The sequence below is a fragment of the Diceros bicornis genome, chromosome 5, assembly GCF_020826845.1.
Source record: "Diceros bicornis minor isolate mBicDic1 chromosome 5, mDicBic1.mat.cur, whole genome shotgun sequence".
NCBI lineage: Eukaryota > Metazoa > Chordata > Mammalia > Perissodactyla > Rhinocerotidae > Diceros > Diceros bicornis.
The window spans coordinates 57,168,524-57,195,772 of NC_080744.1; the positions used below are offsets into that span (position 1 = coordinate 57,168,524).

The window sequence follows — 27,249 nt, forward strand, 5'->3', positions numbered from 1 at the left end:
TAATTAAGCTCAAGATCGTCTCCCTTGGCTTTAAAACTACAGTTGATGGAGCAATAATTACGTGTGAGATTGTTTTCCTTTCTGTCTTCTTCAGGTCTAAGCACTGTTAAATCCTTTGGTGATAATTGTTCTCTCTCTTCTTTCTTCCCTACTTTCCTCCTCCATGTGGTTTTCCTTACACCACTGCCCTTTTCTTTCCTCTTCTCAAGACTTTTCAGTGCTGTTGAAAATGTTAACAGAATTGCTCTGTTGATATGAACTTGTTTCCAATGTGGTTTCAAAGTGGTTGCACCCAAAAGTTTAGGTGGTTTTTAGAGATTGATCTTTTGGGGCCAAATTCCCCCTTCACCACCCATGAGAAAGAGTGCCAGACTATTTCTTGGCTCTGTTCCAAGTGTGTCAATAGCCAGTTGGTTTCCAGTTCACCAAGAGTGGAATAATCTTGGGTAAACATGGCCGTTGGAAAAAAACAAATATTGGTCTTGGCAGTTGTAGTTTCTCAAGTGTCTGGCCCCTCTTATGTTAGTGGACAAAACAGGAGCTACACCAGAGGGCGTAGCATCAAATATCACATCTGGTTAAGGAATATTTGTAGAAATATATAAATAAAGGACTTATAAAAGACAATGTCATTTCTCTCCTTCTGAACAAGTCTGAATATTTCCTTAGTATTTAATTTTACTTGCTTAAGCCAAGTCTTCTCAACTGGTTAGGCCAGATAATTTTTTGTGTGGGGCAGTCCTGTGCATTCGAGCACGCTGAGCAGTGTCCTTGGCCTCTAACCATCAGGTGCCAGTAGCACTCTTCCCCACTTGTGGCAACCAAAAATGTCTCCAAACAATGCCAAATGTCCCCGGGAGGGCAAAATCACCCTTGGCTGAGAACCAGTGGCTTAAGCCAATCCTCCCCCGAGAGAGTGTATAAGATGTCCTGAGTGTGGTGATGGAAGGGGTGTGTGTGTTGTGTGTGTGTGTGTAGGAGTGGTGTAGTGTTTGGGTCTCTCAACTCTTTTGAGTCACTTTCCAACCCAGCTGTGCTCAATACGGTCATGATGTGGGTTTTACAGAAGTGAGGGCTGTTGGTGATGATCAAATCAACATTATTGGCTGTTAACTTTAGAGCAGGTATTACCTATTTTCTTTCCCTGGCTTATTGCCATTCCTCTGGTGGTTTTAAAACGGGGATGCCAGTCACACTGAGAGGGCTCGGGAGATGGGCCTGACACTTGGCACCTTTCCGTTGCTTGATTCCTCAACTGGGCAGCAAAGCATGACAGGCGTCTATTGCCCATCATGCCTGTGAATCAGTCAGACTTACTACATGTCATCAGAGGGGAAGGTGCCGAACTTTGACGTCAAGGTGACACACTGAGCAGATGTAGTTCCTGGAGCTTCTCAAGTATGACTGCGTGTATGTACAGCCAGCTAGTCTTGCTTCTTTAGAAAAGTTAGAGACTCTATCCTGACGGAACTGTCCTTTAAAGCCTTAAGCATTTTCATCATTTAAACACACTTGCAGAGTTTCGAGTTCGTTGTGGTGATGTCATCATACTAACTCAATTAAGTTAAAACAATGTACTATACCTTTACGTGTTGCCTCCCGTTTATTTGGTTTTGTTTTTTAATTGGAAATTGCAAATATCTGCAGAAACAGAAAAAACAGTATGAGCCCCCATGTACCCGCTACCCAGCTTCAATGATTATTAATATATGGCCCATTTTGTTTCCTCAAGAACCCCTCCTTCTTGTTTTGAAATAAATCCTCAACGCCATATTTCCTCTATGTATATTCCAGTATGCAACTTAAAAGATTGGGGTTCTTAAACGTAATCGTTCCTAAAAATAAATGAGTCAGTATTAAACCTAAAAAAGCCTTAATGCCAAATATCCATTGCATTTGGTTGACATAGCTCTTAGGTCTTGTTTAGTCTACTCTGTACTCCCCTTCATTTCATCACAATGTTCAAGGGCAGGACAGGCACCAAAACCTTATCTTTCATTCTCGGTGTCTAATGCGTTGATATGTGGAGGTGCTGTGCCTGTTGCCAGGCACCTGGTAGGAACATAATGGGTACCTGCTTTTCTTCTAATTCTGTAAGTTATGTTCGTCCTTCCAGGTTCTCTGGCTTGACACAGGGTACAGTTGTTTTCTCAAGAGAATTGGTCAGCTGGCAGGTGCCTCGGATTGCCTGGCAACCTCCTCCCCACATACCTGCCCTTAGGTGGACTGCTGTCAGCCTCTTTAACCTACTCTCTGCCAAACTTTTCTATGCCGGTAGGTGTGGTACCAGCCAGAGGTCTGGAGGCACATGAAAATGTAGTACCTAATGGCTAAGCGTTCTATCTGACGAAACTGAGCCCAGAATTCCGCTTCCCAACACTTTCATTCCAGGCTGCTTTCATGGCCTCTGCCTTTCCTTAGTCACTGTGCCATGGTGGGCCTCCCTGTGGAGCTGCTCGCTCTCCCACTCGCCCAGGGGCCCTGGGGTCTGGAGGAGGGATCTGTGGATGCCTGACTCCCCACTGCCATTTCACAATTGCCCTCCCTGCGTGTCCATCTCCGCCTTCTGCCATGCCCCTCCCTGTCTTGGCTCAGTGGCTCCTCACCAACCATGTGCCGTCCCTCCTGGCCAATGCCTGGCTTCACCAAGGAGCTGATCCTCTGCGCACGGGCCTCCCCACCTCCCCAGCCTCTCGCTTCATAGCTGTTAGCTGCACTGGCCTTGCAGGTGAACCCATTTACCACCCAGCCCCCAAATCGACCCTTGACTGGCTCTCTGGTAAGGCCTTGCCTTCCAGTTTTCATGACCACACCCTGAGCGAGGTGTGGTTTCCCCGAAATTGTACTCCTCTTGATATTTTTCTGTTCACCCTGATCACACCCCTGTTTGCACCCCCTCACCTGCTCTTTGACCTCACTGAAACCTCCCTATCGAAACTCCTCCTTGTCCTCCGCCTCTGGTAGGCTCCCCTGCTTTCACTTCCTCCTTTACTTGGCTCCTCTGAGGGACCTGAGCTCCCTGATGCCCTCGCCCTGAGACAGAGAATGGAGGCCACGTGGCCTCTGGGGACACCATTAGAGACCGGCAGCCACACGTTATGACCCACCACCTCGGCTCAGCCCTCTTCCCACATGGCCTCCTTTTAGGGGTCTTGGTCCATGCTCAGGTTCCTCCAGGAAGCACGCAGACTTGTCACCTTGCTTTATGTCCCCTTAGTCCACCTCCTCCTGAGCACCCACTTTTCACAGAAGCCAGTCCTTCTGTCTCACATGGAAAACAAGACGTCCCTGAGGTGCCCCCTACCTGGCTTCCCTCCTCTCTCGCTGCCAGTGTCCAGTCTTTGGGAAGAGCTCCTGGGTGGAAGCATCTCACCCAAGGTCTCTTTCTGTAGGAATCCCCTCCTCCTCTGGGAGTTGTTTCTCCTTCCTTTCAGTCTGCAACTTGCCTAAGTCCCTGAACCTTTTAATGACAAAACCAACCCTCCCCATAACCTGAGGGATGTGCATTATTAACCCTTTTTACAGATGAGGACACTGAGGCTTAGAGAAGTAGCTGCTTGGGCTCACAAACAGATGGTTACTGCTGGCAGCAGGGTGGGAGCACAGCTGCCTGACTCCTTGCTCAGGCTCCTAACCTTGAGTCAAAGGGTCAAACTGGGAAGGATGCAGCCTTCTTAGGAGCCCCTCTCTTGGCTGGTGCAGGGCCAAGGAAGGAATTTTGAGACACCTTCCTTGAATGTAACTGAATGACTGCCAATGTGAGTCATTTGATGCTTAAGCTGCTTAACACTCCACTCCTTGATATTTTGGGTACCATCTGTCTTCCCGTCTCGATTGTGAATTCTTCAGGGGCTGCCTCTTCATTTTTCTGTCCCTCAGAACACTTGGTACATGGTTGGTGCTTGCTAATGGGCTCCTTACTCACCTAGAAATTTTTAGCTTTTAACTTCAACTTGGAAGCCTTTTGAAAAACACTATTGTTTAATTTCCATGTGTGTGTATAATGGAACGCTTGACATTTTTGCTTAGTTGAGGTGTGATTATTCCACATATGAACTTTAGTTTGTATATAATTTAATATTTTTTGATCAGGACCCATCACCATTTTATTATATCACAATGTGGTTTATAATCGATGGCACTTTATAATTGAAGAAATATGGCATTGTAATTGTAGGTATAAAAATATAGTGTTATAGATCCTAATCCTGGCAATGTCATGGAAATAGTTCTGTTTTACCCAACTCGCCTAAGTAGTGGTTTTTTCCTTCCTAAAAACGTAGAGTCACAGCTCCCTTTTTCCTTTTTTGTTACCTTCTGCCCCTCAACTCCTATAAATGTAGAATGAGATGACAAAACAATTGAGGATTCTGTTGAGTTGATGTAGATTAGTGTTTCTGAAAGGAAGGATCAGCTTATTTAATTTATAATTTGTTTTGGGCTGACAAACTTTTGTAAGATTCAATAAAAATGAAATCTTTGAGGAAAAAAGATGTACAAAACATAAGCATTTTTATTTTTATTACATTCAACCAACAGAAATTACTTTGTCAAATTGCTATAAAAGTTTCCAAATGTTTCTTCTCCGTTTCTGTACTTGTATTATGATAGACCAGTTACAAAATGGTGGACAGACCACCCTTTGGGTAGCAGGGGGCTAGATAATGGAGTTTTTACCTAGTTCATGAATTTCCATGGAGTCACTTTTTTTTTTTTTTTTTTAAATCAAATGAGTCCAACTTATTCTGATCCCTGCTGACCATTATGAAAACACAGCTGGGAAGCATCTTAAAGTCCACCGACATTCAGAGGTCAAGTGTATTGTTTGTTTGTCTTTCCTTTAAAAAAAAAAAAGTGTTCAATCCTCAGTTTAATCAGATGTTCATTATTTCATCCATTGGAAACCAACAGAAGTTAAGTGAGTGGCCCTCCTCCTGGTTTATGGAGAATGCTCAGGCCTCTCTTGTCTTACAGTAGAAATGTGGGTTTGAATATTTTCTCAGCTGCATGGAGTGAAATTCTAATACCCAGGACCATAACAGCCAGAGGAAATATTATCTTCTGATAGTAAGATAAAAAATATGGATTGGGAATTGCTTTTTAAATAGCACAGCGGTTAAATGTTTTGACTCTGTCTGAAGAGGTCTATCTGGTGATTACGTGATACTTTATGCTCAAGGTAGCTGTGATTGTCTTACTGGAACACTTAAATATTTAAATCTTAATGCAAATTGGCAGGAACCGTTAGGAGAAGTATACAAAATAATTCAAAAAAGAAATCTAAGTGAATTAATTTTAGTTTTAGGGTAGTGTTCAGGTAACGCTAGTTATGGTTGGTTGACGTGAAACACAAGCTATTGTGAAAAGGAATTAGAATCTAGAGAAGAAATCTGTTAGAAATATAATGAGACATATAATTTTAACTTTTAGCCACATTTAAAAAAGGTGAAATTAATTTCAATATATTTTATGCAACCCACAGCACCCAAAATGTTAACATTTCAAAATATATAAAAAGTATTAGAGGTATTTTACTTTTTTTGTACTAAGTCTTCAAAATCTGTGGACTTTTCACTCATTGCACATCCCAATTTGGATTGGCCACACTTTAAGTGCTCACTAGCCACATATGGCTAGTAGCTGTAATATTGGGTAGTACGGATAGAGAGAATCAAAGTCCTCGGTAGATAATTTGCACAACTACCTGAGTAGTTTTATGTTTGAATTATGATTTGGTCCAAAATAATTTTTTTTATTGTGAAATTTTTGTTGTACATTATTGTTTGTCAGTCACCATATAAGTGCATCCCTCCACCACTTGTGCCCACGCCCCACTGCCCTAGCCCCTGGTAACCACCAAACAGTTCTATCTGTCCATATGTTGGTTTATCTTCCACATATGAGTGAAATCATGCACTGTTTGTCTGTCTCTTTCTAGCTTATTTCACTGAACATAATACCCTCAAGGTCCACCCATGTTGTTGCAAATGGGATGATTTTGTCTTTTTTTATGGCTGAGTAGTATTCCATGGTATATATAGACCACATCTTCTTTACCCAGTCATCAGTCGAGGGACACTTGGGTTGCTTCCCTGTCTTGGCTATAGTTAATAATGCTGCGATGAACATAGGGGTGCATAAGCCTCTTTGAATTGTTGATTTCAGGTTTGTTGGGTAGATACCCAGTAGTGAGATAGCTGGATCATAAGGTATTTCTATTTTTACTTTTTTTTTTTTTTTTTTTTTTTTTTGGCGAGGAAGAGCAGCCCTGAGCTAACATCTGATGCCAATCCTCCTCTTTTTGCTGAGGAAGATTGGCCCTGAGATAATATCTGTGCCCATCTTCCTCTACTTTATATGGGACGCCGCCACAGCATGGGTCGACAAGCAGTGCGTCAGTGCGCACCCGGGATCCGAACCGGCGAACCTTGGGCCACCACAGTGGAGCGCACGCACTTAACCACTTGTGCCACTGGGCTGGCCCCCTATTTTTAATTTTTGAGACATCTCCATACTGTTTTCTATAGAGGCTGCACCAGTTTGCATTCCCACCAGCAGTGGATTAGGGTTCCCATTTCTCCACAGCCTCTCCAGCATTTGTTGCTTTTTGTCTTGGTGATTATAGCCATTCTCATGGGTGTAAGGTGATATCTTAGTGTGGTTTTGATTTGCATTTCCCTGATGATTAGTGATGTTGAGCATCTTTTCATGTGCCTATTGGCCACCTGTATATCTTGTTTAGAGAAGTGTCTGTTCGTTTCCTCTGCCCATCTTTTGATTGGGTTGTTTTTCTGTTATTCAGTTGTGTGAGTTCTTTATATATTACGGAGATTAATCCCTTGTCAGATATGTGGTTTGCAAATATTTTTTCCCAGCTAGTGGGTTCTCTATTCATTTTGATCCTGGTTTCATTTGCCTTGTAGAAGCTCTTTAATCTGATGAAGTCCCACTTGTTTATTTTTTCTTTGGTTTCCCTTGTCTGAGTAGACATGGAATTCAAAAAGATCCTTTTATGGCTGATAATGAGTAGTGTACTACCTATATTTTCCTCCAGGAGTTGTATAGTTTCAGGTCTCACCTTCAGGTCTTTGATCCATTTTGAGTTAATTTTTGTGTATGGCGGAAGAAGATGGTCTACTTTCATTCTTTTGCAAGTGGCCGTCCAGTTTTCCCAGCAGCATTTATTGAAGAGACTTTCCTATTTCCACTGTATGTCCTTAGCTCCTTTGTCAAAGATTAGCTTCCCAAAGATATGAGATTTTATTTCTGGACTTTCAATTCTGTTCCATTGATCTGTGTGTCTGTTTTTGTACCAGCCCATGCTGTTTTAATTATTATCGCTTTGTAGTATGTTCAAAATAATTTTTAAATGATTTCACAGTTACCTTAGAGGAGACAGAAGTGGACCCTCTAGGGCGTTGTCCCCTCCCCCAAAGGCCTCTGGCCACCTGCATCAGTGATTTTTAGCAAGTCATTTCTGTGGGTGGACTGGTTATCTCACCCACGGGCAGAGAGGGAGTGCGAGAGTTGCTTTTATTCCACAAGAGCAGAGACTACGGGAGAGACTCAAGTGGGACACTGCTTCATATTTTTTATTTTGTATTTCAAGAGATTGAAGAAGAAAAAAAAGTAATGGAATGATTTTCTTTTAATACAAGGGCAATATGCGGAAGACTTTCTATGTGAGTATGTATTTATTCTGTTGTTGACAAAGAGCAAGTAGAGGCTAAGTTACTCTGGGTAGCGAAGCTGGTGCTGGGATAGAAACATAAAGGGGAAGTAGAAAGTCCTAGTTGTGCCCAAGCAGATGAGCTGAGAGCATCAGAGCCCTCACGTGCTGGTTTCCTCCTTGGGAGCAGAGGCTTGGATGAGGGTCACGCCCACAGTCACCCAGCCAGCTCTTGTGCTGCCAGGAATCATAACTCAGGTCTGCTGAGTCTGTCTTGGGTCATCTGTGTCTTGCTGTGTGCAGTGGGGAACAGAGAAGGAGATAGCAATAACTTTGTGATAAGCATAGAATTTTTATTTTTTCCTTCTCAGTGAAAACAGCTTTATTATGCATTTTCTGATTAAAAATACAAGTTTCGGGGCTGGCACGGTGGCGTAGTGGTTAAGTTCATGAGCTCTGCTTCGGCGGCCTGGGGTTTGCAGGTTCAGATCCTGGGCACGGACCTATGCACCACTTATCAAGCCATGCTGTGGCGGCGTCCCACATATGAGGTGGAGGAAGGTGGGCATGGATGTTAGCCCAGCGCCAATCTTCCTGAGCAAAAAGAGGAGAATTGGCAACAGATGTTACCTTAGGGCTAATCTTCCTCACCAAAAAAAAAAAAAAAAAAACTAAAAAGAAAAAACCAAAAACTAGTTTCATAAAATAGTTATATTGAAATGGCATGATATCTGGTATTTGCTTCAAAATAATCTTCAGCAAGGGAGATTTGCACAAGGAAGTAAAAGGGAGTCTAGATGAAATGAGTGACTATGAGTTGATAATTGTTGAAGCTGAGTGGTGAGTACTTAGGGATTCATTATAATATTCTCTTAATTTCATATATATTTGAATTTTTTTTTTTTTTTTTTTTGTGAGGAGATCAGCCCTGAGCTAACATCCGCCAATCCTCCTCTTTTTTTGATGAGGAAGACGGCCCTGGGCTCACATCTGTGCCTATCTTCCTCCACTTTATATGGGACGCCGCCACAGCATGGCTTACCAAGCAGTGTGTCGGTGCGCGCCCGGGATCCGAACCAGCGAACCCCGGGCCGCCGCAGCGGAGCGCGCGCACTTAACCGCTTGCGCCACTGGGCCGGCCCCTATATTTGAATTTTTTAATAGAAAGTTTTAAGTGTTTATATGGTGCATGAGTTGTAAAGAAAGGTCCTGAAATTCCGTTACCTGAAAATAACTTTCATTAACTTGAAAACATTTTAAAACTCTGTGCTGGATATTCCGTACTGTGAAAATGCTTTGAAAAAATACAGGAAAAGTGTGAGTCCTGATCTTGCTCAGAGATTTTGTTCAGGTTATAAAGCTGAGAGATGACACACGGAGAGGAGAAGAAAGTTGGTGTTTGTCGCTGGCGTGTGTTACCCGGGGCCTCATGCAGCCCTGTGTCGTCTCGTGAGGAAGGGTCTCCTCTCTGTCGCTTACAGAGGAGTGAAGTGAGGCTCAGACGACCCACATTGCCCATGTTCACTCAGCATGAGTATAAGGAACCAGGATACAACTGGCCTTGGGTGGCGTGGCACCAGGCTCCGTGCTGGGCACTTGCCTATGCCTTATCTGTCATAGTCGTAGAACCCTGTGGAACTGGTATTAGAAGTAATATAACATGATGTAATGAAATGTTATATTATTCAGAGAAATCTACAAGGCCCATGAAAATTCAGAGAACAGCAAGAATAGGGAGAGCCTCAGGGGAAGAAAGGTGTGCTGGAAAAGGGGGAGCTTGGAATGATGGGTCAGGATGGGAAGGAGGAGACATATAGCTAAGGAGAATTAATTTTTGAAATGTTCTGAGAGGAGGAGGAAGTTGCAATGACAAAATAACTGTTCGTTGAGGGGGAAGGGTTGGTTTTGAATGAAATGTACCATAACGACTATGTAAGGAATCATAAGGAATTCATCACCAGATGAGGAAAGATAAGAGGGATTTAGCCTTTTGGAAAATATATCAAGTAGCAATTTATGAAGACCAGATTGCGTGTCGTAAGAGAGATTAGGACAGCAGAATTGCTTTTGAAAGATGAATTTTGAGAGATACAATAGCTACTAATCAGAGCCAAGTGATGACAGATTCTTATTTATAGAAAATAAGTGTCCCTGATTTCCATATTATGTATACCTGAGTAGCTAATTTGTTCTTGATTAGCCAAACCATTCTCCCAAACGACCCCATGTTCTTGTTTGTGATATCTATTGTAGGTTGCCTGGAGGCTGATGAAATTTCACAGTGCACCTTGATTCTTCCTTGATTGCTTTTATATTATGTCATGTGTTGGCTCACAGCAACCGGGCTTTGAGGGCTGGGGGAACGAGCCATTATGCATATTCATAGGAGTTTAACATGTTGCCTAAATAGGATGCCCACTCCTTCTGGCTGCAGCCCTGGGATATTCCATTACAGTTGATGGGTTTTGCATTGGTAAGGAAAACCAGATGGTTTACCACTTGAGGAAGTCATGTTCTCTCTTCACGTTCTTCAGCTGGATTGTTCACTACAGAAGCAGTTCTCCAGGCACTAGTATGGAGGAGTAGCCCTCACATTAAAGGTTGAGGTGGCAGTGAGAATACAAGTGGGGGAGGATATGACTTCTTAGAGTCAGTTTGAGCAGACTGGAGCTCTGTGTGGGCAGCCCCATTCATCCTCACTATGCTGATATGTGCAGGTGATGTCCACTGCTGAGGCGGACCCCAGAGCCCCCATTGCTGCTTCTAAGGGTCAGACCCACCTTGTCTCACTCTAAACCCCTCCCCAGGCTCTGCCCTGCAGTGGCCAGTGCCCCCAGAGGAGTTTCCCTGCATTGGTGCCTGGGGGGCATCTGCAGTCCCTCTCCTCACCCTTCTCTTCTTGCTCTTTGTTCAATTTTTATTTATTTCTTTGTTCATAGACTATTTTTTTAAGAGCACTTTTAGATTCACAGCAAAATTGTGCAGAAAGTTTGCACACTTCCCACACACTTACTCCCCACGCACATATACAGCCTCCCCCACTATCAACATCCCTCCCCAGCAAGTACATTTGTTACAGTTGATGAACTACATTGACACATCATAATCACCCAGAGTACATACTTTGCGTTAGGGTTCGCTCTGGGTGTTGTACATTCTATGGGCTTTGATAAATGTGTGATGACATGTATCCACTATTACAGTATCATGCAGAATAGTTTCACTGCCCTAAAAATCCTCTGTGCTCCATCTATTCATCCTTCCCTCCCCACCTCTGGCAACCACTGATCTTTTTACTCCATAGTTTTGCTTTTTCCAGGGTGTCATATGGTTGGAATCATACAGTGTATAGCCTTTTCAGATTGACTTTCCACTTAATAATATACATTTAAGGTTCCTACATGCCTATTCATAGTTTGATAGCTCATTTCTTTTTAGTGCTGAATAATATTCCTCTGTGTGGGTATACTTTCTTGCCCTCTGTACTGCAGCCTCTCACCCTACCTAAAAGCTCAGGCAGCTGATGGATAACACTTGCCTATTCGTGTGCATCAGGTTCCACTATTGGTAGTCTATGTGACTTTGTGCTCCTGCACAGGGTCCAAGTTTTAGTGTGTGAGTAAGAATGACAGGCAGATGTGCTTTAGGAGTTAGGAATGGGGGAATATCTTAGAGAGGGATGTCTTTTTTGTCCCATTCTTTAATCATTAAACCTCATAAAGCCTTTGTTTGCTTTTGGGATGGGAAAGAAGGCATAATGATGAAATGGCATAGTTTCCTGATTGACAACAGGCCAAATAGGAGACAAGCTTAGTCAAAGACACTAGGTTTGTGGCAGAAGAGTGAGTAGTAGGCCAGACTCTGGGACCAAGACAGGAAAAGGGAGGCTTTAACTGGGTCCTTGACCTTGAGTACCAGGGAGAATGATCATAGAATGAACTAGCCCCTTCTCTTTGGGGTGTGTATGCATGTATACAGACAAACACACACACACCCCTGACCCTGTCCTGACCCTGCTACTGTATCCCAGCCTCTTGAAGCCCCCTACACCCATCCCCAGTGTCTTGGAGTTACTAATCATACATATCTTGTTTGTTTGTTTGTCAGTTCTTCAGATATTTATTGAGCACTTAATTCTGTGCTAGGAACTGTGCTCTGAGCTGAGGCTGGAACTATGGGGAAAGCCACAGTTCTTGCCCTCTAGGAGCTCACAGTCTAGTGGGGAATATATACACTTAAAGAGATTATTTCAACACAATATGTTAAGTGCAGAAATGAAGATGTGGTCAATGAAGTCTCTCTGGAGTAGGTGGAACTTGATGGACAGCCAGATGCATAGGGATGTGGGGAGGCCATTTTAGGCATGAAAGGTCAAAGTCCACTGCAGGGGCAGCAGCTCAGAGGGTGCAGGCTTCAAGGAGGAGCATTGATTCAGTGGTGCTGGAGCGCTGACTCGCAGAACAGGCGTGGCGGGAGGTGAGGAAGTGGGCCTGGAGATCCCTGCAACCTGGGAGCTGTCGACACAACTCAAATGACTGTCCTAGCCAGTTTACTCTGGTGGTGGAGGGGAGCTGGTATGCAGGTGGCACTGGGCAGGACTCTGGCAATAGATGGGAATATAGCCCAACCGAAAGATGGGAACTGCCAAATAGAAATACCATGGCCGTTAACTGCTTTGTAGGAAGAATGGGGACGGGGAAGAGTCTAATCAGCTTGGTATTCTGTATGACCAAGGAGGAACTAGAGCACTATTGACTTCTTCGTTCCTCAGCTCCCTTCTTAAAAAAAACAAAAGCACAGTTGTTACAAATTTTTTCTAAAATGCATTGCCTGATTTTGTCATAGTGAAGTGACTTTAGCAAAAGTATTTAAGGTTTTATTCATTTGAAGGTGTTGCAACATCTCAGGGTTATTGTAAACATTATGTGCAGAATATTGAAATTAATAGTAGAGGATATTTTTTGATGTCTATTCCTGCTCAGTTGCTGTTTTCAGCAAATTGGTGATAAAAGGTTTTTTTGGTGTAGTTACTGCCTTCTAAAAGATGAGTGTGTTTCTTCTTCCTTCCCCCAAAGGAAACTCTCTTCATTAATTGTAAAGAGTTTCAATTAATTGAAACTCTGATTAATTGAAAATCCTGGTCATTTGAATGTTAATTAATTGGGCTTTTATTGAAAACAGTTGGCTGTAATAATGTACTGACTATGGTAGTAGGTCTAGAGACAAAAGTTCCTTCTAACCCAAAAGTCATAAGGAAAAATATCTTTTTTTTTTTTTTTTTGGTGCAGGGTTGCAAAGGATGGGAGATTATGGTGGGAATGAAATGGGAAAAACAAAACTTTCTGAGAAAAAAGAGAAACAAGAAATTGTTCTAAAGTGAGCATTTCAAAGTCAATTTAAAATATAAAACCGTAGAATGTATATTTTGGCCAGTTCATAAAATAATGAGTTAATGATATACTTATATAAGCTTATTTATTCATTCCTCTGTTCATATAGTCAAATATTTGTGGAGCATCCTTATACCCGCACTACAAGGGCTGGGGATATGTATAGCCCTGTTCTCACGAAGCTTATATTCTAGTTACCCATATTACTAATTTAATCTTATTTTACATGTCTTTAAAATTTTGAGAGGAGAGCAGTGAGTTATAGAACAGCAAGGAATTCATGGCATCTCTCAGGTTTTTTCAGTTGTGAAAAGCAGATACAGACTAAGTGAGGCAAAGCAGTATAATTATAGGACTTCTCTTGTCCTAGTAAACATGTGTTTCGCACTATGCATTAGTATCATTTGCACCATCAACTGATCTTTTAGGGGCATTGTGCTTAGTCATGTAATTGTAAGTGTAGTGAGGCAGGGTGCGCCTTCAATAATCATTTGCATAAAAGAACTACTTAACATTATTTTCCAAACTGTTGCGTGGGACACTTGTCCCAAGACATAGACCACAAAAGTGAAGGAATCTGTGTACAAATAAGGTTAGAGCCACTTAGTCATACAACTTTAGCACATTGAAGTGTCCAAAATGTTCTGCATTAGAGAAACTCCTTCATTTTGTTTAAACCATCATTTGCCACATTTACACTGACAATCTTTTTTGCATGTAACACGTCTTACTTCTTAGTTTGCTGGAATGCTGCTTTTAGAGGAGTACAAAGGGATTTCTGGAGCTTTTCTCTTTGCCCTGCATGGGTTAGGGTAGCACATCATTTCTCATCTCTGGAGGCCTTGAGCGTGGATGCTTCCAGCTTGTGCTTCACTGAGTTGCCTTCGACCCCAGCACCCAGCGTCGAGCTATAAAGTCAGCAAGGAGAAGCCATGAAAAGAGAACTGGCCGTTTCCCCTTGGAGTCAGATACCTTCTGACAGCAGAGCTGGACTCGAATCGTCAAGCTGTACTTTAAATGAAAAAGTTCTCAAGGTTTCAGAAAAAATAAGATAAATCCTTGGCAAGTGGTGGAAGTTGGAAGAATTTTGTTTTTGAAATTTCTCCTCTTTTTGGCTTTTCCTGTATCTATTTTAGGACTATTGAAGAACTATTTGGTTTATTTCTTTACTTTTTGGATTTTGATTTCAAGCGATTAGTTATAAATGTGTCAAATGTTAGTGATAACTTCAAGCTAAGAGTAGTATACTCTGCTCATCTTCAACTAAGTTTAGTGGCTTTCTCTGCTTTGCTTGGTCTTATGTTAAAAAAGCACTTTTGTTAACTTTGGGCAGCAAAAACACTTGGGATGGTGCCCTTATGGGCCCGTCTTTTGGTTTTCATGCTCGTGCAGATGGTGTTAGGGCAAAGCTTAGTGTGGTTGTAACACAATTCCGTCTTTTAATGAGATGTTAGGACAAGTGTGTTCTTGGCCGCTTGGGATCTGTACCACATAGATTTCAGTCACATGCATCACGCAGGCCCTTCATGGCTTGAGACCCCTTTGCCTCCTCAGATGTTCATCAGCTTGGCCCCACATTCCTGTGGGGATTATGCCAAGTGAAATGTGGAAAACAAAAGTCCATAAAACCCTCACAGTGAAAAAGTGCCTTGTATGGTTTCAATCAGATTATTTAATATGTGTTTTGTGTCTTTAATGCTATTAAGATGATAATCAATAGTAGATGTACCATTTACTGGACACTTACTGGGCTCCAGGCACCGTGTTAAGAACTTTACCCGTACATTCTCATTTCATTTCTACATCTGAAGTATCTAAGTATTACCATCTCTGCTCTGGTGATGAGCGACCTGGGACTCCGAGAGGTGTGTTTAAGCTCCCGCAAGCAAGTAGGATGTGGGCCGGGATGTAAGGCAGTTAAGTCCTGCCCTAGAGTCCTGCTGTTAGTGATGAGCATTTTAGTCAGTAGCTTTTGCTGGCTTTTGGTCGCATCTATCTATGCCTCTCAAAATGCTACAGAAAAGGTACAACGTTGGGGCTGCCAAATGATTTATCAGATGATGATCTAGAGAAGGGTACTTTAATTTAAGCAAAGTTCCTTTAAATAACATCCTCCTGATGCCTTTAAAATAAGTATCTATTTAATTGGAAGGGTCTTATCCATGTTTAAAATAAGTATTTTAAATAGGGAATTGTCTTCTGTAGATTCATAGTCTGTCCCAGGGTTCTCTAGGGACCTTGTTAGGATCAGGCAACGAGTTTCTACCCTGGGCTGTTCCCTTTGCTGCTCCTACTGAGCTGGAGCTCAAGCAAGTCCACGTTTGACTCTTGAGCATTGCTGATTGCTTTAGGTATATCTCATTTAATCCTCACAACAGCGTTCCTGCTGGGCATTATTAAAGAGGAGGAAACTGAGGTGCAGAGAAGTTAAGGCACACTGGGGCCAAATGGCTAGTAAATGACAGAACCAGGATCAGTCACTTTGCTTTGAACCACTGTGCTCTTGCATCCCCTGAATGCACTGCGTTGTCTCATAAATCCTAGTGTGTCTCAGCCTCAGATGTGGACTTGCGTGGCTCCCAGTCCCCCTGCCCCTGCACTGAGGAGGGGTCAGAACAGAGAGGCCGGCGGTTGGCTCTGTGGCCTGTGAGTTTGTCTGAGTTCTGCCCTGGATACTGTTTTTTTTGTTTGTTTTGCCAATCCTCCTCCTTTTGCTGAGGAAGACTGGCTCTGAGCTAACATCTATTGCCAATCCTCCTCCTTTTTCTCCCCAAAGCCCAAGTAGATAGTTGTATGTCATAGTTGCACATCTTCTAGTTGCTGTATGTGGGACACGGCCTCAGCACGGCCGGAGAAGCGGTGCGTTGGTGCGCGCCCGGGATCCGAACCGGGCTGCCAGTAGCGGAGCGCGCACACTTAACCACTAAGCCACGGGGCTGGCCTCAAGACACAGATTCTTAAGTCTCGTGGTTGCTCATCTCTGAAATTGGACAGTGGTTCTTGTCCATGGTCTGCTTTCTAAAGACATTCTTTGGGGGAGAGGGAGCCTCCAGGAGATGAAGGAGGATTAATTAGATTTGTACTTTACATCCAACACACCTATAAAGGGATTTGTACATCTACAAGGGATTATGGCTTTTTAGCCAGGTTTATAATTATGGTATTATGAGGATTCATGTATTACATGGAACCTCTGAACCTTTAAAAATAGGGCAATGAGAAGAATAAATTTGCTTACTGGAGACAAATTGAACATAATGGGCCCATTATGGGAATACATTTCTGTATTTTATAGTCTAAATAGAAAAAAAAAGCTTTTCATATATAAATAGAATCGAATAAAAATAAATCTGTGAAGTGGTTAAAATACTATAATGGAGATATTTTAACCACAGAAATGGCCCATCTGGACAAACAGGTCTCTTTTGTTTTTATTCTTATTCAAATAGACTTTTCATGGGTTCTCTCATTAGTTAGGAAGGAATCAGCCTGTGTCTTGACATAGTTTTGTGCCTTTGTTACACTAGCTTTGAACGTCTTGCTTCAGCTACTTCAGCTGTAGGTCATAAACATGACCTGACATTGTGTGCGATAAATCTTCATTCATGTGATTATAGGATTTACTGTTCTGTTTTCAAATAGAATGGGGTGATTGAGAAGGTGGAAAATAACAAGCAGCACTGTATTGCATGGCACTTATTTGGTCACAAACTCACCTGAGCTAGCTTAAGTAAAAAGTTTTTTTTTTTTGTGTGTGTGAGGAAGATGAGCCCTGAGCTAACATCCGTGCCAATCCTCCTCTTTTTGCTGAGGAAGACTGGCCCTGGGCTAACATCGGTGCACATCTTTCTCTACTTTATATGGGACACCGCCACAGCATGGCCTGACAAGCGGTGCCTCAGTGTGCGCCCGGGATCCGAACCCCGGGCCGCCAGCAGCAGAACACGTGCACTTAACAGCTATGCCACGGGGCCGGCCCCAAGTAAAAAGTTTTCTAATAACGATATAGATGTGTTTTACAAACCCCAAAGCAAGGACGAATTGGCCCCGGGGAATGAACAGGAGCTGGAGATGAGGAAGGGAACTTGCTAATCTGTATTCACTACAAGCACACATGTGACACAAATATAAGTAAAGTGAGAGGAAAGCTGACAGAGAAGGAAAGTAGAAGTCTGTGTAGCATATCACTTTACACTCGAGCGTGAGATTAAAAAAATAGCTCCATTGTACTCTCTGGAAAAATCGTGCTCATTATATGAAATTCAAACAGTAGAAGAAAAGAAGTAAAAATCCTCTAAAATTCTGTTTTGATAAATATCCTTCTAGATATGTCTTAGGAACACACACATACACACTTGCACACACACGTGCAATCACACTGTGCATGGTTGTTTACCTGTTTTGTTCCCTCAAGTATATCATGGATATCTTTTTATATCAATAAATGCAAGCCTCCATTATTATTTTCAGTGTCTGTGTGGTTTTCTTAATACGTCTCCTATTTGTGGACCTTTAGGGCATTTACGTTTTTTCCCCTCCTAATTATAAATGATGCTATGTATATCCATATTTTCTGCCTACACAATTATCTACTTTGAGTAAATTCTTTGAGGTAGGATTGCTGGATCAAAGGGTGTGCCGTTTTACATGCTGACATAATTGCCTAAGTGACTATGAGTTCTGTCCATAATGTTGGCTGTTGTCAGTCTTGGACATCTTTACCAATCTGGCAGGTAAAAAACAAGATCTCTATTTTCTAAAGTTGTATTTTTTTTGTGTGTGTGAGAGGAAGATTAGCCCTGAGCTAACATCCATTGCCAGTCCTCCTCTTTTTGCTGGGGAAGACTGGCCCTGGGCTAACATCCATGCCCATCTTCCTCTGCTTTATGTGGGACGCTCCAAGGCTCCATAAGCGGTGCATCCGTCCCAGCCAGGGATCTGAGCCTGAGAACCCCAGGCCGCCAAAGTGGAGCACACGAACTTAACCATTGCACCACCGGGCTGGCCTCTAAAGTTGTATTTTTTCGTTGTTAGTATAGTTGAATATCTTTTCATGTGTTTATTGCTATTATATTTCTCCTCTTATGGAAAGTTGATTAATTTGCATTGTCCACTTTGAGGGGAATATGAATTTCCTTATTGATTTTCAAAACATTTTTGCTTAATAAGGATAGCATCCTTTATATGTCTCTTGTATAAATATTTTACCTAGTGCTTTATTTTATCTGTTGACCAAAATATCAATGTGTATTCTTTTTATTTTTGATTTGTTTTTGCCATTTAAAAATTTGAGATTTTTAAAAGCGTAGCCAGCCAAATTTCTCAATCTTTTATAGTTTGAGATTTTGATGTCATGTTTGAAAGGGCCCTTTTCTATCCCTATATTATAAAAACTATTTATCTGTATATTCTTCTAGTACTCATTTGATTCCATTTTGAGTTTATTTTTTCATAAGTAGAAAGGGAGAGATCTAGATTTTTCCCTTCCCCTAAATAACTAACCAACACCATTTATTAACTAGTCTCGCATACCTATGCAGATATGATTACATGTACTTGGTCTGTTTCATATGAATACTTGGTTCCATATCTGGATGTTTGTTCAGTTTTGTTGATTTATATGTATGCTCTCACTCCGACTCCTGTTTAACTGTGGCTGAGCCATTTTGATTTCTACAATTGATTATGGTGCTTTTCTGCTTCAAATTGGGTTTTCATGGTGTAAGATGCTAAATGGTCAGTTTTTAATGCCTCAGAGAAGTGGGAATGAGATGGGAACAGTTGAAGCAAGAAGGGACCACTGCACAGATGTGTTAGACAGCTAAGTAGGAAAAAAGTGAACAAGAAGAGTTCATGTAAGCTGATTTTAAAAAGAATCAGAGTGCCTGATTTTTGTTTTAAACATTGGTGGGGGCCAGAAGGGAGGATGTATATATTTGGTCTTTGTTTAAATTCAAAGCCATTAAGCATTCCTACCACAGGGAAGAAAAAGAAATGTGTTTTGCCTCTTTGCCAACAGTAACATAATTTTGTTCTCCGAAATAAGTGTCTTGGGATCTCAATTCCCTGTTGGTAAAGAAAATTCTCAGCCCATGTGTTGCAGCGGAAATTCATTGTTTCCTGAGTTATTTCCTTTCATGCTTAGTGTGGGGGAAATGACCAAATGTATAGATGGAAATTTTTTTCTGAAAACTGACATCTATAACTTTACTTGAATCTGACTGTTTTTATTATTGTTTTAGGTATAGCTGCTGAAGTCTTCTCAGATGCTTGAGGATATCTTCAGGGAAATCGACTCTACATAAACTGAGAATTTAGGTGAGTCCTTTAAAGAAGATACTTTATTTTTATCAATTCGCCACCTCCCTGCATTGGTAAAGTTTTATAAGGTGTTAAAACATTGTCACTTACAGTGTCTCGTTTGATTTTTCACCACCGCCTACGAGGCAGGTGTGTAGCTGCTTGGTTACTACTTACATTGCTATTTGATTTTTCGACCTGGCAGTGACGGTAGGGGCCTAGAAGAGGGGGTAAGGAGCTGGTGTTTTACCTTATTGCATGAATTCTCATTTATTCATGCCTGTTTGCTTCATAAACTTTTTTTTTGAAGTGTCAGATAAGGAATTAATGTAGAAACGTCTAGTAGTCTTTGCACTGAAACTGTTTGGTGGTTTCTGGAGCCCTCCAGGTGTGGCACACGATTACTCTAGCATGAGGTCAAGTTTGCTTATAGATTATTGGTTTTCCCCTTTGGTTGTCCTGGGTGGGGCTCCATGATCCCAAGTAGTGTGTATCAAGTACCCTGGGCAGGGACAAAAGCCCATCTTCTGCAGGTCTTGGGTATGCCTTGATTGACATTGGACAGGTCAAAAGGGTTGGTTTATGCTCCTACCTTCAAAAACTATATCATGGCACACCAGACTGATCACTTCTCTTCCTGACCAGCTGCACAACTGGGGACAGGTTAATCTCTGCTGGTCGTCTTGTCCTCATCCGTAAAATGTGTAGACTGGCCCAGCCTCGTCATTCCCACCCTTTTAGATTTTGTGGAATAGGAAAAGAAACTTCAGAACCAATTTCTAATATGTTTTTGGCTCTATATAAACAAAGTTGATAATTGTTAAAGCTGGATGAGTGCATGAGGGTTCACTATATACATATTTATATGCTATTCTATTTGTGTTTAGAGTTTTTCATAAAGATTTATTTTCAAAAAACTGCCATCTACTAACATCATTTCATGAAAGAAGAAATATTTTAATACTAAAAGAGTAGGAATGCCATAAATTTGTTTTTAGATTGCACATATTTAGCATTAGGAAAACACTATTTCTCGCCTCTTTCTCATTTCTCTGCTGACCAGTGACTATTAGCCATGAACTAGCCAGCACTGGCCTAAGGACTGGCATTTGGGAAATACTGGGGTGCATAACTACTAAGGGCTCTTCTGCCTCTAAAACTGTATCATTCCTCTGAGCAGGACAGAAATGTACTCTAGTTATACGTAGGCTATTTCCAGAAAATACTGAGACAGCTAGTGTGGTCCAACTAAGAGAGGTCAGAGGTCAAACAGAAGAGATTGTTCTGTTGGAAACCCAGATAAAAATGGCTCATTCATGTGAACATCAAATTTAGCTGTGAGCCACCTTGCAGTCAACATAAAAATGGAAACTTGACAGTGTTTTAAGTCATTGGATGCAAGTGTACAGAATCCTCACTCATTCTGGGCAGCCTCTGGCCCGGTGATATTTGACAGGTAGGTGTCCACCTGTGGTGTGGGGATGCTTAGAACGAGGGATGAGGCAGGATGAGGCAGGGAGACCAGTGCAAACACCCAGGATGAGGACCGCAGGGCTGGGTAGGGGCTAAGACCACAGCCAAGGGTTCTGAGCTGAGGGCAGTGGGATCAGATGTACACGGGATAGGGAAGAGTAAAGGAGCTGTTCTGCCCTGGGACCATTGGGTGTCCTGGTGTGGATGTTGTCCTTTGAGGACCTGCAGGGGCACTAGGTGGTCCTGTCTGTCTGAAGGGCCTGGGTACAGTGGACAGGAAGCCCATCAGACATAAGCCAGGTGGATGCTTTCTGTTTACTTCTCCTTGGGGTTTGGGGATGTGTGTGAGGGGTAGAGTAGGTGGAGGACAGAGGCAATAAGGGACTGAATTATTTAAGACAGTATAGTAATGTGAGGAATGAGCAACATTACCAGCTATTCCAAGATGCCTACATAGTCCTGGCTGCTTCTGAAAATTCCGTGAAGTTACACTGTGGTCTACGTTGATGGGAACATAGTGGTTCAGTCCTTTGGAATGCCTCCCCTGGTGATTTCTGGCTTTCGTTTGTTTTAACATTCCTTTTTTCTGGGAAACTTAAATGAAATTTGACAGACTTACCTGGTTGTTTTCCCTTCTGTCAACCCAGCTCTTGGGTTACTGCCTGATTTGCATGCTTCAGTTGGGTTACTTCTACTCCAAGGATATTTATTTCACTGCCCTTTTAAGGAAAAGCTATATCAAACAACAACAACAACAGAAACATTTGTCGTAAATGTATAGGAATATGAGAGATTACCTGAAATCTTGACACTTCTGAAAGTGTCTAAAGTAATAATAAATGCTAGTAGGAGCTTTATTTTGACATAAACCAGAGGAAGGAGAATTGCTTTAAGGGATCTTGGCCAGTCCAAGTCTGAAGAAAATTTAATAAATGAACAGTGTAATCAGTCAGTCATGTTCTGAGCTTTTCAGAAGGCCAGACCATGCTGGGGAGATCTTGTAGTGATGAGCAATTAAGAATTTGAGACAGCCACGCTTCACAGGAATAATAGGTGATGCTTTTAAAGGGTTGCATGTGTGAGAAAAGAGAGAGATTGATAGAGAGTAGATGGGGGGGACATATGATAAATGACTTGTTTAGTGTTTTGCTTAATGACTCGTGTTATATATTCTGGATTTGAGAATCAGTGCAATATTCTGAATTTATCTCCATTTTCCCTGCAGGCTTATAAGAAAAATATTTAAAAATGATTTTAAATGAAAAACATTATTTTTAGCTCTCTGGGAATTTTTAGTTCCCACTGCTGTCTAGGGCAGGGCATTGAATGTATAAAATTCGGAGCAGGATCCATGTAGCTATTTGTCATTCTGTATCAGTCGCTTAAAGACCATGACGTCAGTAAAGATAAGTTGTTCCTATGCTTATTTTTCTTCATTAAAAATGTAATCTGTTATGCACTTTTGTCTTCCTGCCATCCTCCATTAGCCGAATTCTTTGGATTACTCTGCTTGTTTACTGTAGGCACTGCCACTTGCTCTCCCCTGCTGGCTCCCTGAGTGGCTGGGAGTCCTAATTAGCATCATCCTAATTGGCATCATCTCCTTGATCAGGGTTCCAGGACATGTGCTGGGGTCCTTACTCTGCTGTCTGTGCTTAGTGTTTCAGAACAACACCAATAACAATTTCCAGATTGTTTTTCATAATTAAACTTACTAATCCAGGGGTGTAATAGAATGTGCTGTTTCCTTAAGCTTTTTGGCTAATTATGCTCATCAGTTAATTTCTTTCAAAGTTAAAAAGCCCTCCTGGAGAAGTCCAGATTTGAGCCTTTTCTGTCTAAGAATTGATTGGATTTCATGGACTCAAAGGCTCTAGAATATTTGTGCCTCCATTTGAATATTTTCCTATAGATAACATATACCTTTAAAAATCACTCTTCTTTTTTAGCTTTGAGGTCTCATTTTCTGAAGACCTAAAATGATCATCAAACCCATTCTATTCTGTTTACGACAAATCAGAGTTGGACAGCTTTCCAGAACCATTAAATGACCAGTTCACTTGTAGAGTTTAAACATGATTTTACTAAGATTAAAACAAAGTAAACACATGGTAAGGCCAGCTGCGGTGGTCGTAGCACACCACCGTAAGGCCTGGTAGAAGCCGAGCAAGATCCTACTGCTATAATACCAATAATGGTCTTTCCCTACCTCTTCCTTCTCGGTAGCAGCCATCTTTTTTTCCTGCAGATCATTTTCGCTTCTTTTGTGGTGATTTCCACATTTATATATATATTGTGCTCCCAGCGCTGTCTCTCACTTGATCAGTTTTCAAGGCTGTTTCTTGCTGTCGTGCTGTGATGGCTGATTAGTTCACTCTGACCATCCCGATCTCCCTTCCGCTGATTCATGCTTTTGGTCCTTCCGTTGCGCCCCTCTGCACCCTCAGATGACACACGCAGCCTCTTCCATTTCTTGCTCTGTCTCCTAGAGACACTATTTCTTGTCTACCATCCCCCCTCCCATTCAACCTCTCCATTTGGGACAGCTGTACTTTTAATTTCATATGCTCAGAGGTGGTAATACTTCTATTCTGTTGTTTTATCTCAGTAAGGGCTTCCATGATTTACCTATAACTTGATGCTGAATGTTAAAACCAGGAAGCAGCACTTAGCCCGTTACGGTTAGGGAGCAGCTGTTTTCAATGCAGCCAATGTCCTCACACCTAGGCACCTCCATGGAGCATGTTTGAATGGATTCTCCCTTTAACACAGCACTTGCCTTGGACGCAGCCTCAAGTTTTCCTAGGCTCTCTGTCTTCCCATCCCTTCTAGGAACCCACTTTGTTTTTGGAGGTCTCACTTCCACAGCCCCCCACCCTCCACCTTTAGCCACAACAGTTTGATCTCCAGGTGTGCCACCTGCCTCTGAGTGCTGATGGCCAGGAAAAGCTTGTTATTACTGTTGGAAAAATAGCTTCAGGCTCTGGTGTCTTCATAGGGGCAGTAGGCTCCGTTTTAAAATTAGCCTTTATTTACTAAAGACCTGATATGTTGGGCACCTCAGTACTTGAGGCCTGGTGTCTGTTGAAATCCTCACACCAGCCCTGTGGAACAGATACTATCGTTGACATTTTATACACTAAGAAGTTGAGATCTGGGTGAGTGAACTCTAAGGCTTCCACTGGAAAGTGCTTCCTTAGATCCTGGGGCAGGTGGGGGGCATGATACCAGCTGTTGTTTCATAGGTTAGAAAAGACTTCTGTCTCTGGAACGTCTTGCATACTTTTCCCAACAGACCTCCATCTTCCTCCTCGAAAATCACTGTTACCCTAGGAAAATCAGCACTCCTTGAATCTGAGCCTCATCCTTCTTGTTGATACACCATGTGGCCAGGAGCTCATTATACAGAATTCTGTAACTGGAGATGAGACTATCCTTATGTACTTAATGTTCCCTTTGTGAGTTTGAGGTGGGAAGCAGGGCTTCATACTCAGCTGGGCTGGTAAGTGGGAAAAGGTGCTTTGTCAATGGTTGTTAACGGATCTACATATTTTTCTTATAGCCTTAAATTTGTGTGTGTAAGTCAGGTACATTTGACTCCCTTCATAATACATGGTGTGTTTTTGGTGGTGGTTTTAAAAGAAAGGTTGGAAAGACAATCAAGTTTTACTTTTAACGCTTCGTTTTTCTCTCATGAATGCGTAGTCTGCATAAATCTTTCTGTATAACTGTATTTGGTGAATTACTATAATGATAGTGACTATATGGATCGCAAGTGGGTCTCTCACAGTCTTGGCTGCTTGCCCTCCTCACTGTGCAGACCTTGGGTGATGCCTTAGGGATGGAACTAGCAGTCTCTCCAGAATGGTTTATCATTGAGTTGGTCATCTGCTTTCTATGAGAATAGCCCATCCAGGAGAGGGGGTGCTGTGGATGGAGTTCCTCCTTGTTACCTCTATTAGGTCAAGGTGGCCGTATTAACATATGCTGCCTCTGTCAAGTAGTGATTATTTTCCAGACATCTTGACCTATTATGTTTATGCCCCCAAATAAGTATTGAATGAAAGGGAAATCATTAGAGCCAGGCCTCATTGACTTATGGAGAAGATACCTGGACTTAGTGAAGTCAAGCCTTAATGAATAGATAGGGGTCAATATTTACTTTGTTGTGGTGGTGACCAAGAGTGATTCCCCGCATTTAAAGTTGTTAGTGAGTTACACTACTATCATCTTGCAACATATAATTCTCACTTGGCAATTTTAAAAAAAATATTTATTGATTGATTGTATGGATAAAGTGATGAGCAGAGTTGTAATCTGTATGAGACATTTTTTTGGTTCCGTTATACAAAGATCACTAATCTCCACAGTTATACAAGTCCAGTGAAACTTGGGTCAGAGTGATTTAGAGGGACAAATCTATTTGGACAGTTTAAATCTTGGTCGAAGTTTTATCTCATACCTAGAAATGTAGCTTCTAGAAGACTGGGACAGAACCCAACCCTTCATCAAGAGAAGGAAATAAAGTTTACAAAGTCTTTTTATTACCTGATCCTAAATATTCCACAAATACATACTACGTTCGTCCATTTATTTCCCTCTAAGGAGTGAAGAGTGACTCAATCTCCCCTGCAGGAAAACTTCTGGCTCCAGGAGTCTGGGTTCTCCAGGATGCTCGGCTCCTTTTGCTGTCCCTTTGGGAAGTTTGATGCAGGCACGGGGGATGAGCCGTGTAAAAGGGAGGCTCTTGTCCTCTCTGTTGGCCACTCTTTGCAAAAATTTGGACCGAGGTAGTGTATTTAATACCCCGAACTAGGAAGGACAGAAATAAAAATCGGCACTGGAGCGTATAATGACGTGGGCTTTGTTCTGTTTTGTCTGCACGTTTCCAAAAAGAGTGTAGTGTAGAGGTGACTATGGTAAGTAACAAACGAGCAAGAAGAAAGTAAGTTCAGACGAAGAAAGGGATATTTCTAGCGGGTTAGAATAGATTTCTAAGAGAAAGTAGAATTTATTTCTGGGATAGTTGGTATAAGTTTTGCTGCTTGGAGTTGAAAAGACCGTAAACCACAATGAGTTAAACAAGATAGAAGTTTCTTTCCTCTCACCTAGAATGAGGTCCTGAGGTGGGCTGTTCAGGGCTGGTAGAGCAGCTCATGGCGCTTGGGCAGGGACTTGGGCTCCTTCCAGGATAAGTAAAATTTCACACCTTACTTGGAGGTGAACTTCTAAATTCAGCGCTTAAGACAAAAATCCCTTATAGACAAAGTAGCTCTTGAACATCCCCAAGAAAGATACCACATTAGATGTTGGTATTCTGTTTCACGGTGAATCTGAAATAGCAGGCTTTTCTTCCAGCTTTGGAATAGCTTGCTGCTAAATAGTTGGCTCCTGTGTTGAAGAGCCATGTTATAAACGATAGAATCACTCTCAGCATGCAGGTAGGATCCCAAGAGGCATGTTGAAACTGAGCAAGCACAGCTAACTATAAATTCATTCCTCCCACGGTCATTCAGGGGCTTACATGTACACTGAGAGGAATGCGAGTGGAACTGCCTGCCAGATTGATTTATTCATGACTTTTTATTATGGAAACTTTTGAACATATTCAAAAGTGAGGATAATTGTTTGGTGAACTATGTGCCCAACACCCGGGTTCAATGATGATTACTTCTTAGCCATCCATTATTTTGAAGCTCATCTTTGCTGTTTTATTTTTTCCTCGGTCCATATTTCAGTATATGTCTCTAAAAGATAGGACTTTAAAAAAAGCATATCTATGATACTTATCACACCAAAAACAAAATTACTAATACTTCCTTAATATCATTAAGTATCACATTAATGTTCAAATGTCTTCAATTGTCTTATAATTTTTTTAATTTCTTTGAATTGGGATCCAAATAAGGTTTGTACATTACAGTTGATAGGTCTCTAATTCTTTTTAAATCTATAGGTTTGCCCTCCATGCTTCTCCCCCCTTGCGGATTGTTTGTTGAAGAAACTGCGTTGTTTGTTCTTTAGAGCAGAGATTCTCAAATGGGGATGGTCTCCTTTCCCTATATCGGGACGTTTTGCAATGTCTGGAGACATTTTTGGTCGCCACAACTGGGAGGTGCTACTGGCGTCTATTGGGTAGAGGCCAGGGTTGCTGCTAAACATCCTGCGATGCACAGGACAGCCCCCAACAACAAGAATTTTCTGGCCCAAAATGTCAGTAGTGCCAAGGTTGAGAAACTGTGCTGTGGAGTTTCCCCAAGTCTGAATTCTGATGATTGCTTCCATATGGTACTGTTTAACATGTTCCTCTGTTCCTTGTGTTTTCTATGATTTGTTAGTTACATCTTGAGTTTCGACTGGATTCAGCTCTGAGTTTTTGTTTTTTAGGTTTTTTTGGCCAGACTACCTCATAGGTGG

At 41.9% G+C, this 27,249-nt stretch overlaps 1 protein-coding gene across 6 annotated transcripts in view; it reads left to right on the top strand.

Moving 5' to 3' along the window:
- Positions 1-27,249, top strand: part of TLN2 (talin 2) — a 419,612-nt gene that overhangs the window by 152,435 nt on the left and 239,928 nt on the right. For all 6 annotated transcript variants that reach the window (XM_058541740.1, XM_058541736.1, XM_058541742.1 and 3 more), the window contains one exon: positions 19,302-19,377. The gene's annotated coding sequence lies outside the window, so the exon portion shown is untranslated. The remainder of the gene's footprint in view (positions 1-19,301; positions 19,378-27,249) is intronic.